Source organism: Puma concolor, chromosome D1 (genome assembly GCF_028749965.1).
Source record: "Puma concolor isolate L17-30 chromosome D1, mPumCon1.1.hap2, whole genome shotgun sequence".
Lineage (NCBI taxonomy): Eukaryota > Metazoa > Chordata > Mammalia > Carnivora > Felidae > Puma > Puma concolor.
Window position 1 is genome coordinate 106,460,363 of NC_141676.1, and position 22,308 is coordinate 106,482,670.

Consider the following 22,308-nt stretch of genomic DNA (forward strand, 5'->3'; position numbering starts at 1 on the left):
CCATTTGGGGCCTTGGCTTTCTGGGCTGGTTGCTAGAGACAGTGGTCTGAACTTCCCACAAGTCTGACATAGAGACAGCAGGCTGGCTCCCTGGGCTGGTTACTGCAGAGAATGGGTTGGTGCCTGACATTGATTGCTGCAGATCATGGGTCAGAGTTCGTTTTTTTTGTTTTTTTTTTTTTGATCATCTGTCCATTATCTATTTGTATATATTCAGTCTCTCAAAACTAAAAGAATGTAGGAGATTCAATAAACAGTAGAACTGAGTAAGGAGTACACTGAAAATACTTAGGACACAGAAAAAAGTCTGTTCCAAAACAGACCATTCTACAAATAGAATGATGAAGATTTTGGACATTCTTAATAATAGGGTGAAGATGGTATGTGTTACCATGAAATTAGGGGCACCTGGGTGGCTGAATCAGTTAAGTATCCAACTCTTGATTTTGGCTCAGGTCATGATCTCACGGTTTCATGAATTTGAGCCCCACATCAGGCTCTGTACACTGACCCCACGGAGCCTGCTTGGGATTCTCCCTCTCTCTGTGTCCCTACCCAGCTGGCGCTCTCTCTGTGTCTCTCAAAATAAATAAATAAACTATAAAGAAGAAGAAGAAGAAGAAGAAGAAGAAGAAGAAGAAGAAGCAGCAGCAGCAGCAGCAGCAGCAGCAGCAGCAGCACGTGCAATCAGAAATCCCTCAACGAAAGCCATGTTCCACATACAAAATAGATTAAAAAATAAGTTATTATTTTGGAGAACTGACAGAGTACAGAAGGAATCCATTTGACCTAGATGCTTTCAACAACATCCTTGGAGTAGCCAATATTTAGTGATTACATGTCTTCTGGAGATCCAAACACTCCACCGATTCTGCGGTGAATAATATTTACAAAAATCACAATATTGTTAAAGCTGTATATTGATTTTCATTGGTAAACATCATCTGATATATAAGCAAAGCATAAAAGGAGTAATTATGGTTACTGTATGAAATGTAAATGTTCTAAACTTTGACAAAGTAAAAGTACAGTTAGTACTGACCAATATTGGGAGGAGGAGGAGGAAGGAGGAAATGAGGAACTAACTTCCTTCTGTTACGTGGTGGGTGGGTCCAGGAATGGAGGCTTAAGTATCTTATTTTAAATCATAGAGGGAATAAATAGAAGAATAAAAATACAACAAGAATTGGCAGGAAGAAGTTAGGGGAAGGTGCGTGCCTCATCTATCACAGTGGGGAGTCAACAGTCACCAAATTGATGACTACAGGAATAGAAATGTAAGCACCTTATTTGAGTTATGGACAAAACCACCGTCACCGCCCCCCAAAAACAGCCAAGTGAAGAACGGGACCATCAATAGAGGTGCAGGGAGAGCTTTACTTTTCATGTCCTACCCTTCTGGACTATTTTAATTGCTATTTCCCAGGGCATGTGTGGGTAATATTCCTTTCTTTCTTTTTAATTTAAAAGAAATTGGGATTCAGAGACAACACTCAAGTACCCCCACATAGCTAACTTCTTTTTCTCTGTCCCCTAAAATACCCCTGCCCTTATTATTTGACCCAGCCTCACCAAGATTGTATTTCAGCTGCACTTTCTCAAACTTATCGTCTTAGACACCTAAGAGACATTTAATACATATTTATTGCATAGATAAGAAGATAGTGATGTTTCCTTTCAATAAATATTCACAAAGCACCTACTGTGTGCTAGGCTCTCAGATTCAGGAGTGGACAAAACAAAGTCCCCACCCTCAGGGAAATTATTTAAATTCTTGTGGGCAAGACAGACATCAAATAAAGAAAATCTGCCCCTCCTTCACTGGAGAGAAAAGGACACAGCCTTTGGAGCTAGACAAACCTAAGTCAGCATCTCTGTTACAAGCCAATGACTAAAACCTATCTGAGCCTCAGTGACCCTGTCTGTAAAATGGGGATACTACCTTAAGGGTTGCTGGAAGAGTAAGAATGTATCCAGGTTCCCAAGGTTGGGGTTACACAGATGCAAAGTTGAGTTCTTCTTCCTTTTTTTATAAAATAGAAATATAAAGTCAATTAAAGTCCCCAAAACCCTTTGGGAGGAGCTGATAACAATATAAATGTCAAACTCTTTCTGTTTTAATATGAGCCAAGTACATGGCGGAAAAATCCAGATTAAGATATCCACAGCATGTTATAGCCCTTTCTTGGAAAATCACAGTGCATGGTAGTGTAACAAATGCCCTGAGAAGTCCTGCAGCAAACAGACCTATTCAACCCACAATTTCCAAAACTTACTTCATCATGGAAATCTTCCACCCATTCTTGGCCCTAGCCCACCTGGACATACTCTGCCCACCACAATTCTACTGAGCTAGTGCTTAGTAGAACACACTTTAGGAAAGACGGAGATAGAGCTTGTCCATTCTGTTTAGATCAAGCCAGAGCTGATAGGCTTCATGACCCCCTTGCACTCAAAACAGCTCACCAGACTTGAACAAGGCCATGTGGTCAACCGCAGACCTCACTGTGAACAACCAGATTCTCTCCTAAAAGCCCTTAATATTCCGTGGATGGCACACAGGTGGCAGCAGAATCCATCTGGGCCCAGCACCCATTCGCGCAGCCTGTGAGCCCCTACCGAGGGAACAACGCAGACAGGAACAGCCCCTCTAGGCTTCTGCTGTCACACTGGGCTCAACAGTGAATCTGAACCATCATGTCCTTTGGTCTAACCAGAGCTAGGAAATTCACCCCAAGAACGCCTGTTCCTCAAATAACTGACCGACCGATGCTACAAATACTTCTAAAGCCTACCACACAGGCAGGTGTATGGCAGAAGCTTTTAAAGGGACCAGTGCATTTGCCCAGGGCCACACGCCCTCAGCCCCCCTGCCCTACTCCCTACTCCCCTACGTCATACACCCCACTCATACACAGAGCTGCCTCTTGGCTTCTCGCATGTGCCAAAAAAGCTGTCCCTGGGACATGCTGGCTTGCCAACAAAGAGTTCTGGAGACAAAACTGCTGCTGCTGGAGAAAACTAGCAAATCAAAGGGCATGACTGGCATCTCCTCCTGTCTCCATGACATCTTCATTTTGTGCAGAAAGTAGAAGCAGGATAACACTGGCAGCCGTTGGTCCTGCTGCAGGAGGCCCGAAGCCCACAGTCCCTCCAAATGGCAAGTTCTGCTGCCCCCTCTTCCCGCTCGGCAGCATGCAAGCTGTCACCTGAAGCCCTGCCTGGCTTTGTTTCCCGGCACAGGCACTCACTGGCAGCCAGGCTCGTGTTCTGCCTGACATTCACACCCCGCTCTGCTCAAACGACATCAAGCATTTGGAAAAGCAATACAGAGCGGAAGGTAGAGAAGTCGGGAACTGACCCCTGGGGGGGGCGACAGGAGCATGAAAAGTCCTCTTCCTTCTAGAACATTCTCTCCTACCAGCTGTAAATTGCCTAAGATTTTAGAGTAAGAGTTACATTCCCTTGGCTGAAGGCAGGGACAGCAAGAGGGAGGCACCCGGTATGACCTACGGCTCCCTCCTGTGAAGCGGTGCAGGCTTCCTGGGCAACCCGGAATGGCTGCCTGATGAATCCTGACTGTGCACCTGCTCCTTCACAACCCAGTCAGCTGGTGCCCTGCTGGACTTCCCAAGGGGTTTGCATCCCACCAAATATACCTTTCCTTCCCGTATTAGTGGGTTAAATGAAAAGATGTGAAATAGTTGAAGGTCATCCAGAAAAAAAAAATATGTATACACACACACACTTAGATATACCTTGCCAACGTGCCTCCCTACTGGATCACTTTCAACAGTTATCAGCAATTTAAACTGTAATATAAATGATTTTTGTAACTTTTCTTGTAACTTTTTGTAACCTTTTATTTTTTTGAAAGAAAGAGAGAGAGAACTTAAGCGAGCAGCAAGCAGGGGAGGGGCTGAGAGAGGGAGAGAGAATCTTAAGCAGACTCCAAGCCCAGCATGGAGCCCAACACTAGGGCTCAATCTCAGGACAGTGAGATCATGACCTGAGCTGAAACCAAGAGTCAGAGGCTTAACTGACTGAGCCACCCAGGCACTCTATTCTCATATCTTGTTTGAGAGCAGATTTTGACAGTAAAAGAATAGAAAGGCAGCTGAACTCTCAGTGGGCAGGAGAAGGCCAACAGCTGCAGGGGGTGAGTGGGGAAGAGAGGCAAATGTATTTGGGAGGCTGGGGTCCCTAAACACATGGAAGGCTGCTTGCTTGGCACACCGCCAAGGCTCCTCTGTTTAAGAACCACCACATGGGGATTAGAGGTTCTGAGCGGCCAGTTGCTCTCGGCAGTGGGGATTTCTGAAGTGGTCTCGTCTTTTTGCCGTCATCCACTTCTGCTTTTTGCACCAACCTACGTGCTAGGGTCAAGGTTAGGCTTTGAGGTATGAACTTTAGAAGTTTGTGGGCCGGCTCACCTGCTGTTTCAGTGGTCCCAGTCTTTAAGTTAATGACTGTGCTTTTCTCTGATCCCAAGGATCTGCTCTCAGCCTCCAGCAGTTTTAGGAAGACTTCGATCCTTGTCCATAATTTATTGAAACATCAAGCTTCTCAAATGAGGCCACCTTCAAAATACTGTGAAGTGGGAGAAGTTGGTCTTCCTAACCCACCAACCCAATGGCTTCTCTTCCCACCAAGTCCCCTTCTAAACTCGAGCTGTTTCCCAGATCAAAAAAAAAACAAAAACAAAAACAAAAACAAAACACAACCAATTTTTAAAAAAAGGCAATTCTGCTATAAGAACACCAATTTCTAAAGTAGTCAAATATAGGAATCTGGTTAAAGAAATTGGCATTAACCAGACAATGGAATATCCATGCAACTGTTAAAATAGATGAACTAGATCCATACAGGTTGATATAAAAGATCTCTAAGGAATACTGTTTAGAGTGTGGGGAAGGTCCAGTTGCCCTATGGGCCTAAGGGGACAAACTCATACTCTGCAGAAACAGGAAGAAGCTTACCTGTCAATCACCAGAAGAGATCACTGACAAAGCCCGCCCCTCAGCAGAAAGCCAGACCTAAATGTTTGAGCACAGGGGGACGGCAGAGTTTGAAAACAGTCTTGTGCTTTGTTCCAGGAAAAAGTAAAGCTATTCTCCTCTACGTGGAAACCTGACACCAACTGAAACGAACAGAGTCAGGCATGATTTTTGCATATTTATGCCTGCCTTTTGGGGATGGAAAGCAGTTACCTTAAGATCCAAACCTCTAAGTTATAAGTTTCTAAGCATCCAGCATTCTCTTTGTTTATTTTCTTCTTTCACACCTGAGCATTTCAAAGATCTTTGAAATTGCTGTGAGACCCCCTTCATGCTAGGGACAAAGGAGGAAAGGAGGTCTAGGACTTCTGGGTCTAAATTTCAAAGAGGAAGTTCTACACCCTCAAGTGGGGCAAGTGAATTAAGTGAGACAGCACTGAACGGGAGGCGAACTTCAAGGGGTCAAGTTCTTTCCCTTCATGCTCATATCTGGATATCGTTTTTTAATAATTTGTCTCTACTGGAAGTTTTGAGGTTACCTTAGCAGGATGTAGCAGAGAGTGCCACATTTCCCCTGGTACCACACATGTTCACTGATCTTTGGCTAGGCAAATAGCTGTGTGGGATAAAGACTACACTTCCCAAGCTCCCTTGCCAGCTGTGGCCAACTGACTAAATCCTGGCCAAAGAAAAGGAAGAGAATATGGTAAATGCAATGGTAAATGGGATTTCTGGGCAGAACCCTTAAAGAGAAAGATTCTGACTCTTCCTTCTTCCTTTTCTCTGCTGGTTGGGAAGGTGAACATAATGGCTAGAGCTGGAACAACAATTTTGGATTTTCCACAAGGTAGAAGCTTCATGTTGAAGATGGAGGGGAACAAGAGACAAGGATCCTGGGTTCCTAATGATTATAGATTCACTATACCAGGACAGGACAGCCAATATGTATATGAGAAATAAACTCTGATTAAGTTTAAGCCACTGTTGTGCTGGATTTTCTATCACCCACAGCCAAGCTTAAACCTGGCTGATAGAGATAGAAAATCTTCTGAGGTCTTCTGCCTTACAAAAATCCAAGAACTTTATCGTGTGTGTGTGTGTGTGTGTGTGTGTAAATCTTTTCAGAGTCCTGAAATAGCTCAGTAGTCATTGCATGCCTCATGGAACCGAGAATAAGATTATCAAAGAGGGTTCCGGAAATGGGTCCTGTGCTCCTTCCTCTATTTCCCTAGAGAAATCTCATTCCTGTAGTCCTATGGAGTCCTAGAGACTCCATTCCCTTTTTCTACATCTCACCCTAGGATTACTGGCTAGGCTGCAGCATCTGTGGGCAGTAGGTAAGAATGAGGCTTTTTCAGAGTTATCTTGTTTTATTTCAGAGCCGCCTCAATTAATTCCTTTAACAATGCAAATGGCTGTGTCAGGATGTCCAATTACAATGCTCCCTGAGTCTTCAGATAAGAACTCCAATTGTGATACTGGACTTTTTATTCTTTTTTCCTCCCATAACCCAGATTCAACCCAGCTTAAGGCAAATTTAAGCAACATTTCATCAGAACTGATTCTTCTTGGGGCACCTGGATGGCTCAGTTGGTTAAGTGTCTGACTTCAACTCAGGTCATGATCTGATGGTTCATGGGTTGGAGCCCCACACTGGGCTCTGTGCTGTCAGCTCAGAGCCTGGAGCCTGCTTCGGATTCTGTGTCTCCCTTTCTCACTGCCTCTCCCCTGCTTGCCTTCTGTCTCTCTCTCTCAATCCCTCAAAAATAAATTAATATTTAAAAAAAAGATGTGATTCTTCTTTTTCAATTCACTCTCTCAGGTAGAACACTGCCAAGATGCAGATTTTTGTGAAAAGCCCTAACTGGAAAGACCATCTTCTCAAAGATGAACCCATGAGTACAATAAAAAAAAAAAAAAAAATGTGAAAGCCAAGATTCCCCTCAATCAGCAGGGACTCTTTTTGCTGGAAAAGCAACTGGAAGATAGATGCACCAATGTCTGATTTTACAGCATTCAAAAAGACACCACTTCGTTGTTGAGACTTCATGATGCTACCAAGAAAAAGAAGCCATCGCACATACTCCCAGGAAGAACAAGCATCAGAGAAAGAAGGTGAGGCTGGTTGCTCTCAAATCTGGCAAGGTTGATGAGATGGGCAAAGTTGGTCACCCTCTTCAGGAACATCTTTCTGACGGCTTCTTCGTGGCAAGCCACCTTGACACACGTGACTGCCAGAGCTGTCTAAACCTTGCTTCAACAAACCAGAACTCAAGTCAACATGTGTGTACTAATACAAGACCAGAATGACTTTGAATATTGAACAGAATTTCAGTGTTTTAAATACAAAGATCTTATCCTCAAAAAGACAAAACAATAGCAATCTGTTCTGGAGAACAGATCAGTGGTTGCCAGGGGTAACAGGTGGGGAGAGGATGTGATTGCTAGGGGCAGGAGGAGGAAGATTTTAAGGGTGATGGACGGTTCTGTATCCTGGTTTGTGTTGGTGGTGATTCCACCAATTTATATATGTGTTAAAACTCACAGAACTATACATGGAAATTTAAAAAAAAAAACAGTCTTACTGAATGATAGCTTTTAAATTAAATTAAATTTTAAAAGGCCTTTTCTAAGCAGTTAAAAAATAAACAGACCCATAGACTAGTTCATTAAGAAACTAACAGTGAATGTTCCTAGACTGCCAGCATCCAGATGCCAGTCTTGTGCTGTAATTCACACCCAGAGGTCACTATGTCACATGTAAATGGCTGCACAGATGAGCTCTTAGGTCACAGGGGGCCAAGCTACTGGTGGAAGGACAGTAGGACAGTAACTATGCCACAAAAGCTATTACATCTTGTTACAGAGAGATGGTACACAGTAATTCACAGGAAACCTCCAAAGTGTGCAAAATAAAGCAGCTTGCAAAAGAGAGAAAGAAAATGTTCACTAGCCCCACCTGCCTAGTTAACCAGAAAAGTTACAACCACCAAAAACAAAAACAAAGCAAAACAAAACACAAAACACAAAAACCCTATGCATGATGTATGCGTTACAGTCTATTCTTTGTGGATACCTGTATCAGCACAAAGCTTCCTGCCTGGAGGCTTCCAAAGGCTCACAGAAACTCAAAACCAAACATGGAGCTGGGAAGGAGGTGGGCACATAGGGAAGAGAGTTCCAGAAGGAGATTAAATTTCCCATTGGCACAGTCTGATGAGAACACAGAGTCAAAATTAGGTTAATTTTTTTTTATTTTTTTTTAACGTTTATTTATTTTTGAGACAGAGAGAGACAGAGCACAAACGGGGGAGGGTCAGAGAGAGGGAGACACAGAATCTGAAACAGGCTCCAGGCTCTGAGCTGTCAGCACAGAGCCCGACGCGGGGCTCGAACTCACGGACCGCGAGATCATGACCTGAGCCGAAGTTGGCCTCTTGACCGACTGAGCCACCCAGGCGCCCCAAAATTAGGTTAATTTATGGACAAGTACAGAATTTGAGATTTCCTACCTATCTGAGTAAGACTGGGGCTGGGTAGCTTGGGGCTAAGATTTGGTGCCCACCGTGCAAACAAAACTCATGCACTGATCACTGTCAATGACTAAATCGTACTCCTTCCTCCCTTCCACACTCTCTTTCTCTACAGGTGAGGGGGACCCTATCTGTGCCTCACAGCACTTCCCTTCAGCCCACCTGGGAAAGACAGAGGGTTCCCATGCATGGTCCAGGGAACAAACTCAAGCATCCTCCTTGTCTCTCTACTTGTCTGCCTCAGGACTTTCTCCCTCTAAATCCCAGTTGGGGGCACCTAGGTGGCTCAGTCGATTAAGTTTCTGACTTGATTTTGGATCAGGTCATGATCTCATGGTTTATGAGAATGAGTCCTGTTTTGGGCTCTGAGCTGATGGCATGGAGCCTGCATGGGATTCTCTCTCTCTCTCTGTCGCTCTCTGTCTCTCTCTCTCTGCTCCTTCCCAGCTAGCGCTGTCTCTCTCAAAATAAATAAACTTAATAAATAAATTCCAGTTGTTAAGAGCAGCCTGAAGTTAGAGGATTAACACTCCCAAGGGCAACCCTCAGTCAGTGGAATTGGGAGTCTGAATGAGGGCATCAGCGGGAAAATTCCAGCAAGTTCTCATTAGGATTGAGCCTGGCTGCCCACCATGGTAACCACCAGCTCCCTATCAACTTTTCCTCCTTCCACGTCTCCCTCACCCCTTTTCCTTGGATCACTGACAAATAAACTCCTCCCCAATATTCGCTTCAGGCTCCTCTTTCAGGAAAACCCAAGCTGAGACAATTGCCTAGATCCCCTCTCTCTGCTCCATGTCACTCACTCATTCCATGAGGTCCTAGAACCAGCTCCTGGATGCACACTTCCAGCAAGTACCAATGGCCAGGAAAACCTAAATCTCTTAATGTCAATAAATGGACCAAGATATTTGGCTGTTTCTAATGAGGAAACCACAGCCACCTCCCCTGTGTCTCAGTCGCCTTTAACCATTGCAGGAAAGTGCTTGTGCCTCCTCCCCCAGTAGCCAGCCCAGATTCCCTGCACACCCCCACCCCCGACCCCACCCCCGTTGTAACCAACAGGCCCTGGTCATTTTGGTCTTCTGCCTCCATTCGTGTAATGAGCCCCAGGAGGCTGGTGCTCTAAGCATTTAGGTGCCCCCTGGAGGCCTTGAAATTACTTCACTAATTAGGGATGTGAAAGGGCCTGCATCTGACACCAGCATTACACCAGGTGGCATATCCTTCTCCACCCTATCACAGCAGTCTGTTCAAGCCCGTTGCCTTCCAGCCACAACTGCTCAGGTTAAGATGCGTCAAGATGGAAAGTTGCCACTTGATTAAGATAAAAATAAAATAATCAAAATATGTAACACATTCCTCCTTTGAACAGATGGCCGGGGAGCTTGCCTCATAACACTGAACATCAAAAATGAATCAGAGGCTCATCTTCCTGCTTAATCAAGGATTTGCTCACTGTTTGTACTAGAGCCAGGGAGTTGGAGATGCCATCGACAGAGGTTGAGAAACAAAGAGGAACCATCGATTCCATCATGAGCCTCTCCGGAGCCTCGTCCTCCGAACGTCAGCTCACACTAGTCTGCATCAGGCACCTTGTCAGTGTGTGCATGGCGGAGGGGGGGAATAAGAGGGTATAAAATAAATGAAAAATGTGTCAGTTTACCCTTTCAAGAAGGCCTGCAGCTACCTTTTATCAGACTGTAACTGTTGGCTTTTTTTTCTAAAGAAAAAGTGTTCCAGCCACCTCATGTTTTTTATCTCATGGAGACATCCCAATCCAGACACTTGTCACTTTACTCCAGTTACAACATTTCAGCACATTGCATTATGATTTATTTGTTTACTTAGCTCCCTTGAGCTCTTTGAAGGCAAGGATAATTTCAAGGATAATGTGACTTAACATCACAGAGCCCAGCACAGACTTAAAATAAGCATTTGATGAATGAATGAATAAAAATAATCAGAATTATTGGAAGAGACTCTCAATTGATCTAGCTTCTTCCATTCTCTTTGCTCAATTCCACATGGCCACTGTTTAAGTCCTTCTAAAACTTTCAGTGAGACAGACCTGCAGGTGCTATGAAATTATCTCCACAGTGAGGTAAAAAAAAAAAAAAAAAAAAAGGGAAGACTCAGAACAATGCATATATAATACATGTACAATTGATTTAAAAGGAGAGAAGGAACATGTACAAATGTGGTTTATATATTCCTAAACATTTCCACCATAGACAGGAATATTAAAAAATGATTCACTCTAGGGAGGGAGAGCTAGAAAGAGGGGATGGAAAATAACCCTCTTTTTTTTTTTTAACATATCACTCTGGACTCTGAATTTTTACCTTTGTACATGTATTTCTAGTTTTTTCAGTTTAAATAGTCAGCTAATATAGTTACTTTAAGAACCACTGATTAAATTACTCTCCTACTCAAAAATATTTATTGACTGCCTATTTCCTACAAGTTAGTTAATCTCATAAATCCCAACCTCACTTTCTTTTTTTTTTTTTTAATGTTTATTTATTTTTGAGAGAGACACAGACAGAATGCGAGTAGGTTAGGGGCAGAGAGAGAGGGAGACACAGAATCGGAAGCAGGCTCCAGACTCTGAACTGTCAGCACAGAGACCAACGCGGAGCTCAAACTCATGAGCCGTGAGATCGTGACCTGAGCCGAAGTTGGACGTTCAACCGACTGAGCCACCCAGTCAGCACCACTTAGGCGCCCCCCAACCTCACTTTCTAACTTGTCCCTGGAATAAAGTCTTCTGCCGAACCTCTCACTCGTGACTGAGCCTCTCACACGACGGGATCGTTTCTATTAGCTGACAGAGCTGTTCACAAATACACCAGTTCCCCTTCCAGGCACATGCCCCCTCTAAATCAGGGGTTGTCATGTGGCATGCCTCTAATGGGCAGGGCTGAAAGGTGGAGGAGTTATGAGCTTGTGGCAGGCACACACTAAAATGGCTCTCTAAAAATAATATAAAAACAGGGAGGGGACAAAATATAAGAGACTCTTAAATCTAGAGAACAAACAGAGGGTTGCTGAAGGGGTTGTGGGAGGGGATATGTGGTAAAGGACATTAAGGAATCTACTCCTGAAATCATTGTGGCACTATATATATGCTAACTAACTTGGATGTAAGTTAAAAATAAATACATTTTTAAGTGTACAATTTGATTATTTTTAATATATTCAAAAAGTTGTGAATCTTGCCATAATCTACTTTTAGAACATTTTGATTGCCCCAAAAGGAACCCTATACCATTACCAATCACTCTGTATTTCTGCCTCCTCTTAGTCCCTGATGTAAATACTATTCTACTTTGTATTCTTATGCGTTTCTCTGTTCTGGACATTTCATATAAAGGAAGGGATACAAAAAAACATATATATATATTTCTCTCAATGACCCTCACTTCCTGACATTTACCCACTTGTGTCGTCTCCTCCCTTGAGTAGGAGCTGGACCTAATGACTTGCTTTTAATGAATAGAATATAGCAAAAATAATGGGATGTCACTTCCAAGATTAGGTAAAAAAAAAAGACGGTGGCTGCTGTCTTGCTGTCATGCTCCCTCTCCCTGGCTCTTTTCTTGCTCTGATAGAGGAGGCCACTAGCAAGAAACTAAAGGTAGCCTCTGGCCCTCAGCCCAAAAGTCCTTGAGTAAAGAAATCCTGTGAATAACCCATGTGAGTGAGCCTGGAGTGATCCCAGCCCTGTTAAACCTGGAGGTGACTGCTTCCCCACCTGACACCTTGGCTGCAGTGTTATGGGAGACTCAGAGCCAAAGAATCCAGCTAAGCCCTACAGAAACAGTAACATAATAGATGCATGTTGTTTTAAGTCGCTAAGTTCTGGGGCAATTTGTTATGCAGCAATACATAACCACCACAGAGCTACTGAACCTTTCCCTTTCCACGCTGCGGTGATCCTGAAAGCACAGGTTGAGACAGACCTCATCCCTGAGTGCCCATGATGAGCAGAGCCCCCTACCAACCCATACTGAACAAGGAGGGTGAGCAAGATACAAACTGTTGTCTGTTGGGGTTGTTTGTTACTGCAGCACAACTTAGTCCATCCTGACGAATGCATGATGAACGTGAAAGCGCTGCAGAATTTCAAAGTATAATCCAAATGTAAAGCATTCCCATTACTACCTAAACACTGATTGTTCCAACATGCTAACCTTTGACCCTCTCTCTCTTCTCTGTTCCAACATGCTAACCTTTGACCCTCTCTCTCTTCTCCAGCTACTCACATCTACTGTTCTTCATTCTGACCTCTCCCATACACTACTAACAACCCCAGCCTATAGCTGTCGGTCTCCTCCTTTGAACACTAATCAGCCCCATACTTCTCTTTCACATCACATATTATGACTTTAACTAATTATGTGTATATCTATTTATTCACTATCATCCTCATTAGAATATAAACTCCATGAGGACAGGGATCCTACTGGTTTTATTAATCATTATGCTCCCAGAACCTGGCACAGTGCCTAAAACAAATATTTAGTATTTAAATTTGTTAACATTTATTTATTTTTGAGAGAGACAGAGCACGAGTCGGGGAGGGGCAGAGAGAGAGGGAGACACAGAATCTGAAGCAGGCTCTAGGCTCTGAGCTGTCAGCACGGAGCCCAACACAGGGCTCAACGCAGGGCTCAAACTCACAAACTGCACAAGATCATGACCTGAGCCAAAGTCAGATGCTTAACTGACTAAGACACTCAGGCACCCCTACAAACATTTAATATTTAAATGAATGAATGAAGGAGTGAATGAATTTATACACTCATATCCTCCTCTATAGACTCATTTTGACACAATCATAGAATGTTTTGCTAGTTATTTTCACGTCTGACTTGCTTATGGATTATATCTCCCAAGTAGATTATGAGTCCCTTCAACATGAATCATGCCCTTCATGTGGCCAGTACACTTTGTAGTCATAACACAGTATGCCTTAAACCTAGTGTAATGCCTAGCACAGTGCCTTGCTCATGGTTGGAACACAGTAGCTGCTAAATTAATAATATACCACGTGCTCAACAAATAACTGATAAATAAACTAATATAAAATAAGCATATATATACAATGGTATGATACCATACAATGGTATGAATAAAATTCTAAAGGATATAATAGAGCAAATGAGTGAGGAGTGTAAGTTGAGAGCAGACAAGAAAGGCTTTCTGCAAGAGAGTTTGGACAGGAATTTGTAAGGAAGCATAGAAATGACCTCGCATTTAATTAGGTACTGTGCCAGGCACCAGGCTGAATGCTATGCATGTGTTATTTTGTTTAACCTTCATATCAGCCCTACCTCGCATGTGCTATTATCCCCACTTTGCAAATGAGGAAACAGGCTCAGAGAGGGTAAGTGATTCAAGTTCACAGAGCTAACAAATCGCAGAAGTAACAAACCAGATCTGCCTTTCTCCAAAACCCATCTCTTTCTACCATGCCAGAACATAAATTTGGATTTATGCTTCACTGCACCATGTATTGACTATATGACTTAGGCAATCTGCTTAACCTCTCTTGCCTCAGTTTCTAAAGTTGGGATTAATCATAGTACCTGCCTCACAGGGTTGTTGTGACTATCAAATGAGATAGCATATGTAAAGTGCTTAAAACACTACCTGGTGGGTACTCAAAAGCCACTAATATAATTTTACATTTTTTAAAAAATGGATTTCAGGGGTGCCTGGGTGGCTCAGTTGGTTAAGCATCCGACTTTGGCTCAGGTCATAATCTCATGGTTCACATGTTTGAGCCCTACATCAGGCTCTGTGCTGATAGCTCAGAGCCTAGAGCCTGCTTCGGATTCTGTGCCTCCCTGTTTCTCTACCCCTCCCCTGCTCACACTCTGCCCCTTTCTCTCTCTCTCTCTCTCTCTCAAAAATAAATAAACATTAAAAAAAATTTTAATGGATTTCAGAAAAAAATACATTTTCCCTTCCAAAAAGGAATTTTTATTAATATATCTTTCATTGACACCTGATTTTATCTAATATTCCTACATCCTGAGCTTTAGGACTGCAAGAAGAAGGAAGTTTCAGTAACATGAAAAGCCATGTGGGAAACCCAAGGGAAGATTTCAATGCACCTGCATATTCAATCCTTACCCACTCCACACATTGCCCTTTCTAGCCTGGAATCTGAAACACTAACCCAATGAGAGGCTAATCTGACAGGTCCTCAGACAGGACTGGTGACACAATTTTCAGGACCCAGTGCAATATGAAAATGTAGGTCCCCTTTTGCAAAAGGTATTAAGATTTTCAAGACAGTGACAGCATAACATTAAACCAAGCACAGGGCCCTTCTGAGCAGGGGGCCCTGTGTGACCACATAGGTCACACACCCGTGAAGCTATCCCAGTCCTCACACCTCTCCAGAGAGGGCCAAAAACAGCTGCAACAGTCAGAGGGAAATGAGCAAAGCCCACCGCGGATTCCCCATCCAGGCAAACCTTGACATCCCAAACTCCCTCCTGCAAATTAACTCAGTATTTTGATTAAAAATCATTATAAACTTGCGGGTGCAACAAAAGAAGAACTTGATGTTTTAATACAACTCATTAGAGCAACCTTTATTGGCTCCAGAAATAGAAAGAGGATATAAAATAGAAAGATTAGTTTAAAATCAACACTGCACTGGTAAGGGCGGTCGTGATTCCAGGAACATTAATTGCTGGGTCGTCTCATTACTGATTAAATAAGAAATCTCAAATACCATTAGACAATTGTGATTAAATATATGTCATTCTAATTGAATGTGTGGTTTATTGCCTTCCACTGAATCGGGAGGTCACCTTCCTGTTTTGTATATTTGGAAAGGGCACATCTATGCAGTGACAGCACACGGAGCCATTATTTCTCAGACAGCCCTGAAACCCTCCGAGTTGTATCCTAAAATATGGCTGTGTTTGCAGGTGGGGAAGGAGTGTGCCATACAATAGGGAACCTGAGATGATGAAAATAAATCCCACTTAATGTCACGGCTAGGCACTTTTCCCTCGCACCTCATTACCTGGCTCTGGGTTTTCTGACGCTAGAGTCATTTTGCAGTCCCTCTGGTTTTGGAGTCATTTGAGGACTAGAGGGAGTGGAGCATCTCCTCGGCTCAGAGAGGAAGCTCTGAGTCCTTGAAACTGGATCTGGCTGGGATCATGAAGAAATGAAAAACCTTTGGTCTAATCTCTCACTCACTTCTGCCAATGAATCTGGTCAGAAGAGTCTTCTACGGCCCATTCTTTGATTTCCCAGGGACAGGATACAAAATTAATTTTGTCACCACTCTGGTGTTCACTACCCACGTTATCCCATGGGACATGGGCTATCATCTCCCCCACCCTGCTCCTACTTTGTTTGGATTAAGAGGCAAGGTGAAATGGGACAAGCATCCGGCTGTGTGCCTGTGAGTGATATCACCCCACAGGGCACATAATCCAGCGAGAGAACAGGACAGCACTAGCCCCAGGCCACCCTGGAAGGATTATGCAGTAGGTTAAGTTGCTCTTAGGAGCCTTTTATTGCCCGCGCACGCACATGTGTGCACACGCACTGAGTTACCATGATCTTTCTTTTTTCAGTTTATTTATTTTGAGAGAGAGAGAGAAAGCACGCATGTGAGCAGGGGAGGGGCACAGAGAGAGGGAGAGAGAGAATCCCAAGCAGGTTCCAAGCTGTCAGGGCAAAGCCCAACACGGGCCTCAATCTCAGGATCTGTGAGACCATGACCTAAACCAAGATTAAGAGTCAGACGTTTAACCACTGAGCCACCCAGGTGCCACCCCCCGCCCCCCACCATGATCTTTCTAAACTCCAGCCCTGGTCACATTGTTACTTCACTTCAGGTGAAAGCTGGGTTTTTCTTGCTAGCTGGGTCTTCACGCCCCTCACCACCTAACCCAACCTCCATCCCCCAACCCCTGTCTCCCCCTGACAGCCCAAGCCTTGGTGCAGACTCTCACTAGACCCAACACAATGACATCTCTGTGTCTTGGCTCACATCGTCTGCCCTGCCTCGAATGCTCCTTTAACTGTTATTGGGAAATTACTTGATAGTCATGCTGCTCCAGAGTCACTATCAAGGAAGAGAGAAATTCTCCCCTTCTGAGAGTTAAGCCATTGTTCCTAAAGTCTAAGGCTCCCCTACCACCAGGGGGCAGTCAAAAAGCTTTTATATTTCAGTTCAAAGGAGGCAACAGGAGGAGTTCACTCAGTTGCAGCCTGTTGGTGAGGGCTGAGATTTGGCAGCTGGTGGCCACATGGTGCCAGGGGGAAATTCGGGCACCAAGCCGCAGCCTTGGGAGCCGCAGTGTGATGTGACAAGAATGCTGCCACCTGCAATGCTGCTCATCCCCCAAGGGAGCAGGCTGTCCTGGACAGGAGGCTGGGGACAGTGCCAGACAGATGGTGGAGGGTGGGAGGCTGAGACAGTGCCAGACTGATGGCGGAGGACGGGAGGCTGGGACAGTGCCAGACTGATGGTGGAGGACGGGCTGTGAGAGGAGCCTCAGGTCCCTGCAGAGGGGAAAACACACACTGAGACCCACATCAGTTCTGGAGGTCCTGGAAGGGCAGTGTTGCCACAAACGATGACTGGAGGTCAGATGTCTGGTCAACCTGCCTAGCAGGGACTCAGAAGCAGAACTGGGACGATTAGACACTTGTACTTACATATCACTGAGCAGCTCATACCAGACCCGCCTGCGCCCTCTGCCCACACAAGGTGCTCCCCATCCCTCCGTGAAGCCTTCCCCCACTGCTCCCACCGCAGCCTCACGTCCATTCTGCTGAGAGAGTGCCAACCACACAGTGTGCTGGCATATCCCAGGCTAGACGAGGCCTATTTCTGTACCCCCAGTACCTAGCACAAGGCCTAGAACTCAGCACATGCTCACTAAATACGGAAGGCAGGGAAAAAGGAGGGAAGGAAGGAATGTCAGGCTGCCCAGATCACTAGGCTACCTCCAACACATTAGCAAACCAAGCCCGGTCCCAGCCCTCCAACCCAGCTACTTCCACCAGGCCCTGCCCTGTGTGCCTGCCTGTCACACTCAAAAGAACCCACTACCCTACCTGAATCACAGCAGGGCAGTGAAATGTACTGGTCAGACGCCCTGGCTCTGGAGCCGGCGCTTCTGAATTCAAATCCTAGCTCTGCCACTTATTAACTGTGTGACCTTAGAGAAATTATTTAACCTCTCTGTGCTTCATCTACCATAAAAGGGATATAATAACACCCTACTCCATCGGGCTCTTGGGAGGGATAAATGAGTAGAGCATGTAAAGTATTTAGAAGGATACATGGCCTGTAGTAAATGATATATAATGACTGCATTATGATTATCTACTTAAAAACATCTCTCCCCGGGGCGCCTGGGTGGCTCGTCGGTTGAGCGTCCGACTTCAGCTCAGGTCACGATCTCGGTCCGTGAGTTTGAGCCCCGCGTCAGGTTCTGGGCTGATGGCTCGGAGCCTGGAGCCTGCTTCCAATTCTGTGTCTCCCTCTCTCTCTGCCCCTCCCCCTTTATTGCTCTGTCTCTCTCTGTCTCAAAAATAAATAAAAACGTTAAAAAAAATTAAAAAAAAAAAACAAACATCTCTCCCCAATAACCAGGAGCTCCCTGAGGGTAAGAGCTGTGTTTATTTTTATATATTCAGTACTTAGCACAACTCCTGGCCTAGCTTAGCTTAGGCATCAATAAATGACTGATGGATGCATGAATGAATGAATGAATGAATGAATGAATGATATAGATTGTAAGTCAGAGTGCAGTTTTCTGGAAGCCTGTGGAAGAGAGGGCCCTGAGGGAGAGAGATTGAGTCAGCTTGAACACTGCTTGGTAAGGGGCAAACAAGTGTGCAGTGGGCTAGACGAGGTGGGGAAGAATCTCCAGGGGTGCCAGGGCCTCGTTGCTGGTATTCTAGGCCAGAAGGTCTTGGGATTAAGATGGTAGGCCACTGGGAAGGGACGGAGACAGAAAGAGCTGCCTTTCTCTTGCCCTTCCCTCCTGCTCTCTGCATTCATGTCGCTCTCTTCTCTTTTCCCTTTTCTCCACCTCCTTACCTCCTCCTCCTCTCCATCCTCAGGAAGAGCAAGATATATAGCAAGGCTAACAAGGAAAGCGGGCTGGGTCACTACTACTGTGTAGGTCGATCACAGACAGAAAGGGCGTGCACTAATATCTTCCTGCGTCTGCATTCAGCCGCCCCTCCTGGCCGGTATTTCTGAGGGCAGAAAAGGCATCAGCACTTCTGTGCGGTCTGAAATAAATGATGAGGGAAGTACAATCACTCGATTGACAACCTGCCTTCTAGATGCTCATACAGGAAGGCTTTCTTTTCTATTTCGTCAATTCTTCTTTGGTACAAAACAAAAATCAATAACTCACTGCAAATGTACAACTTTCCCAATTTGGAAGTTCAACTTTTAAGCCTCCTTTACATACGCTGCCCTAACTCAGGGCTGGGGTCTGGAGCACAGAATCCTGCCACGTCGTCCATCAACACAGCCAAGAGATGCTGTGTTGGAAGCCAGAGCCACAGACAGCACCAAGAAACATTTCTCTCCATTAGAATTTGTAGTCAAAGGCCCCAGTCTGCTCTGGTTCTAGAATCTCATTTCATTTCTGCTGTGCACTTCGCAGGCTGGTAGGTATGACAAATTGTCTTATCTTTGTCTAACCTTTGTTGGACCCATGCTGGCTTCAGGGTTTAACTTTAATATATGGCTTCAGTTGAATAGCAAAGTGGTTCTCTTAAAATGTCAGACTGTAAAATGCTGAGTCATTCACCAAGAAAAGGCTGGTCCTAAGTAGAAATTAGAATCACTGGGGCACATAGAGTAATACCACATATCTTCCGTCTAAATAGAGGGAGACGGAGCTTAAGTTCAGATCAAATTTAGAAGGTAACTCTGAGCTCCAAAGGGACTGTTTGCTCTGAAACACAAGAATGAATCAGATAGAAGGATGAAGCATCTGTTGAAATATTGTCATTCCTAAAAGCAAACACAGTGGTGTGGATGTGACATTCAACAGTTTATGTACTTAACAACTGACTAAGCTATACCAGATGAGACAAAACTATGAAGACAGGCAAGCAAACAGAGGTGTAAGAAGTGATACAATCCTGCCCATATGCCTAGAAGGCTCTTTTATTTTTTGGCTTTGTAATTGTACTGCCTTTACATTTATAAGTGAATTAAACACTCCAGCAATAATTGTTTCAGGCTGGGTCATGGCTAAATCCCAAAATCAGCGGGCAAGATATGATGAGAAACAGGATATTTAAAGAATCTCCCCCCACAAAATACTTATTACAAAGGTAAAAACAGCAACTTTACAGTGGAGAAACCAGGAATGAGAGATCACAGTTAATGTCACTGTTATGAAAACAAAGAGAGGTCATGTGCCTCCCTGTAGGATGCTCTGAGGACACATCACTTTCATGATACTTTTGCCAGAAATGCATAACCTGGATTTAAATTGCAAGAAAACATCACAGAAGCCCAAATTAAGACCATTCTGGAAGATAACTAGCAAGAACTTTTAAACAGTGAAAAGGTTATGAGGGACAAAACTGAAGAACTGGCCCAGATGAAAGGAGACTGAAGCAGGACAGTACACGCAATGTGTGACCCTGGATTGGGTCCTGGGCCACTAAAGAGGTCTTGAGTGGGAAAAATGGCAAAATTTGAATTGGATCTGTAAATTACAGTATTGTATCAGCTTCCCACACTTTTATTTTTTTTATTTAAAAATTGTTTTTCTTCTTTTTTTTTATTTTTTAGTATTTATTTTTGAGAGAGGGAAAGACAGAGCATGAGTGCGGGAAGGGCAGAGAGAGAGGGAGACACAGAATCCGAAACAGGCTCCAGGCTCTGAGCTGTCGGCAGAGCCCAACGTGGGGCTCAAACTCACAAACTGTGAAATCATGACCTGAGCTGAAGTCAAACGCTTGGCCAGCTGAGCCACCCACGTGCCCCTCAACTTCCTGCTTTTGATCAACATAGTCCTGGTGATATATGATGGTAGTATTTGGGGAAAGCTCGGTGGGGGTGTATAGGAATTCTTTGTACTGCTTTTGCAACTTTTTTTCTTAAGCCTAAAATGAATTAAAAGTCAAAGTTAACAATAAATAAAACTTTAAGTGAATTAAAGGATCTCAATTAAACAATTACAAAGATAGGACAAAGGAATGCTTGCTCTCTAAAGGCCTTTTCCCCCGTCTTGGAGAAAAAGAGAGAAAAGGGTTTTGGTAACTGTTGAAAACATAGTAATACTATCCAAAATATAGGAAACTGGCTATATAAACAATGAGGCATATGTCATGGATTTCTTCTTTCCTCTAATTGTGTAAAATCTGCACATCTTTCATCAAGATGGACAACGGGGCTCTGAAGCTAGAAGAGCCGGTGTGAAGTGAGGGAGCACAGCTGTTTTCCTACAGAGCAAAACAAAGCCAGCCAGTGCTGCTGCGTGGAGACAGGGCGCTCGGCAGAGTTTCGCTGACTCCATCTCCTCCTCCATAAAAAGGACCCATCTTAGCGCCCATGCTGAGAGACAGAAGGGTGCAAACGGAGTGTCACTGCTCTCAGGCAGTGCAGGGCATGGCAGTGCCACCACTGAGCTGGGAGCATCCTGGGCCACGGCACCGCGGCTCACCTGGCTGGAAGGGACAGCGGCCAAAGGAGCCAGCCTCACTCTGGAACAGCTGTATTTAAAGTCTCTGGCTTCAGTATTCACGCCTCCTCTAGGGTTTCCTCACCCTGCTGAGCAAGGCCTGGGATGGTGAGGGTCTTCGGCAAGGGAGGGGAAGAGCCCCACACTCATGTCGTCACCGAAGTCATGTCATTTGGGATTTCGGGCCAGCTCCCTGCAGCCTCCCCACTCCATACTACCTTCTCACCAGCCTGCTGCCCACTTCCAGGCTTCTGTGTTAAAGGCGTGAGTTACGTTTCACATCAACATGTGGCAAAGGCAGAGATTCAAGGCAGGAGGGTGCCTGGGCCTGGGATGAGGCAAGGAGACTGGTGGGCTTGGGTCCCACCAAGCCCTTTTCATGGAGCCTGGGGTGGGAGCCCTCATTCCACCCCCACCATGAAGAGATCTCATTCACTCCCCATCCACTGTACTCACACCTGCTGCCTCCAGCCCATTCTCAACCTCCTGGAGCGCAGAAAGCTTACTTTCCATTCTTGAGGACAGCACAGAAGCCTACAGCTCCTCCAGAGCCTGCACTGCCTGCTTCACAAGGCAAGGGCCAGCCAGGCAACATTTGGCGTTGTCTGCCCATCAAAGTCACTGTCTGACCCAGGCGTCCTATCTCTTATCTCCTGTTCCTATCCCAGCCTGTGTCTCCCCTGCTCCTATCCCAGCCCATCCTCCAAGAGCAAACGGAGGGTGGGAGGCCGCTTCCCAGCTCTCTGGGTGCCATTCTCCCTCTCCCCAAACAGCTAAGTCAACAAGTGTTTGTGGAGCCTCTGCTGCCTGTCAGATAAGCCACAACTGTCAAAAGCAATCTGCAAGAGTCTTCAATGTCAGACAAATCGAGATGCAAGTTCTGGTCCTAGAGTTAATGGCTGTGCATTCTGGGCTGAGTCACTACCTTTTCTGATTTCAATCACCTCATCTGCACAATAGAGAAAACGACATGTACCTTGCAGGGTTGTTCTGAGGCTCAAACAAGATGATGTCTACAAAACACCTAGTGCAGGGTACAGCACACGCCAGACAGTGAATGTTCAG

General features: G+C 44.8%; 1 protein-coding gene across 2 annotated transcripts in view; it reads right to left on the bottom strand.

The window, feature by feature from the left end:
* Positions 1–22,308, bottom strand: part of PTS (6-pyruvoyltetrahydropterin synthase) — a 681,414-nt gene that overhangs the window by 582,569 nt on the left and 76,537 nt on the right. The window contains exon 10 of one of the 2 annotated variants that reach the window (XR_015241351.1): positions 18,276–18,823. The exons of the other annotated variant lie outside the window; for it this stretch is intronic. The gene's annotated coding sequence lies outside the window, so the exon portion shown is untranslated. Of the gene's footprint in view, positions 1–18,275; positions 18,824–22,308 lie in introns of those variants that run through there. 2 annotated transcript variants of the gene reach the window in all.